This window comes from Coenobita brevimanus, chromosome 111 (genome assembly GCF_032717465.1).
Source record: "Coenobita brevimanus isolate Jiangsu-jjx chromosome 111, ASM3271746v2, whole genome shotgun sequence".
Taxonomy (NCBI): Eukaryota; Metazoa; Arthropoda; class Malacostraca; order Decapoda; family Coenobitidae; genus Coenobita; species Coenobita brevimanus.
The window spans coordinates 16,316,694-16,318,945 of NC_137064.1; the positions used below are offsets into that span (position 1 = coordinate 16,316,694).

Consider the following 2,252-nt stretch of genomic DNA (forward strand, 5'->3'; position numbering starts at 1 on the left):
GGAAATTATCAAGACCTAAAGAAATATTTCTTAGAAGTTGATTGGGAAAATGATCTTAGAGGACAAGATTTAAATGCTGTATATAAACAATTCTGTGAATTTTATGAAATAGGAGTCCAGAAGTACATCCCACAGCACAAAGAAGCAGATAAGAAAATACAGAAATGGTTCAATACAGAATGTAAAAAATCAAAAGAAAGAAGAGATTTGTTGTGGAATAGATACAGAAGACACAATAGTGAAAGGGCGTATAATAATTACAAACAGGCAAGGAACGATTATACAAGAATAAGGAGGGAAGCCCAAAAACAGTTTGAGGAGGATATAATAAATAAAAGTAGTGGTCAACCAAAGCTGTTTTACAGCTATATCAGAAGCAAAACCAAAGTGAAAGATATAATACAATCAATTACGGACGAGGGAATCACTTATACACAAGAGAAAGATATTTGTGAAGCACTGAATAAGAGTTTCCAATTAGTTTTTACAGAAGAAAAAAATTTTGAGAGGGACTATGTGGAACATGCATGTCCACACATTCATTCATTTCATTCATTGCCAGACGCCATGTATCCCAGACAGGGTGGCCAAGGGCTTAGAGTTAGTTGTTTTACAGGGAGGGGCACTAATCCTCCACCAACCCCACTTGACGTTGGGATGCCAACAGCATCTGGTGTTCCCAGGCAGTCACCCATCCAAGTACTAACCAGACCCAACGTTGCTTAACTTCGCTGATCGAACGGGAAGCGGTGTACTCAACGTGGTATGGCCGTTTGTCCACACATACTACCAGATATACAAATAGCAGAAAAAGTAATACAGGAGGAGTTAAGTAGATTAGACAGAGGAAAAGCAAGTGGTCCTGATGAAATTTCATGTTGGGTACTACGAGAATGTGCAAAGGAGTTAAGTAAACCATTATTCTTAATTTTCAAGAAATCCTTGAGTCAAGGTAAACTACCTGATATTTGGAAAAAAGTAAATATTGTCCCCTTATTCAAGAAAGGAAATAGACAAAATCCACTCAGCTACCGACCAGTATCACTAACCAGTGTTGTAAGCAAGGTATTAGAAAAGCTTATAAGAAAAGCTTGGGTAAATCATCTAGAAGAACACAGTATGATAACAGAAAGACAGTTTGGTTTCAGAGAAGGAAAATCATGTGTTACTAATCTGTTGAGCTACTATGACAGAGTAACAAACACAGTATAGGAAAGGGAAGGATGGGTGGACAGTATCTATTTAGATTTCAAGAAAGCTTTTGACATAGTACCACACCAAAGACTTTTATGGAAAATGTACCATCAAGGAGGAATTCGAGGCAAACTGTTTTGTTGGATGCAAGACTTTCTCATAAAAAGAGAAATGAGAACAGTACTAAGAGGAAACTACTCATCATGGAAAGAAGTGACTAGTGGAGTACCACAGGGTTCAGTGCTGGCACCAATCATGTTTTTAGTGTATATAAATGATATAAACAGTAACACTGGAAATGAGAGCTATCTGAATATGTTTGCAGATGATGCAAAAATACAAAGGAGAATTACTAACACAGACTCTTGTAAAGAGCTACAAGAAGAATTAAATAAACTTCATGAATGGAGTAGTACATGGCAAATAGAATTCAATGTAATCAAATTTGGTAAAAGTGGAAAAACACCTGATTGGGATTATAAGTTAGGAAATAAAATCCTATACACATCAGAAAGAGAGAAAGACCTAGGTGTGATTATCAATAACAGACTATCTCCGGCTGACCACGTCAGAGAGAAGGTACGGAACATATATACACTGCTTGCAAATATGAGAATAGCATTCACATTCATAAATGAAGACATGCAAAGAAGGATAATAACATCATTCATTAGACCAACCCTGGAATATGCATCAGTAGTCTGGAGTCCTCATCTCAAAAAGCACATAGACACGATTGAAAAAGTTCAAAGGGCCGCTACAAGATGGATACTAAGCTTAAGGGACCTAAGCTACGAAGAAAGACTAAATAAACCAACACTACAGGAGAGAAGGAAAAGAGGTGACATGATAATGCTATATAAGTGCATATCAGAGAAGGAGAAAATAGACATAAATGATTACTTAACATATGGAGAAGCATCAGCAAGAGGACACTGCAAAAAACTGCATAAGAAGAGAGGTGATAAAGACGTAAGGAAATTCAGTTTCCCAAACAGAGCAATTGATCAATGGAATGCACTACCGAATGAAACAGTGTGTGCCAAAACAATTCACAA

At 36.9% G+C, this 2,252-nt stretch overlaps 1 non-coding gene across 1 annotated transcript; it reads right to left on the reverse strand.

Annotated features, from left to right (window-relative positions):
* Window positions 1–658: 658 nt before the first annotated feature.
* On the reverse strand, window positions 659–777 carry LOC145417939 (5S ribosomal RNA). The gene has a single exon (XR_013900601.1). It is a non-coding gene; the product is annotated as a 5S ribosomal RNA (ribosomal RNA).
* Window positions 778–2,252: the final 1,475 nt, after the last annotated feature.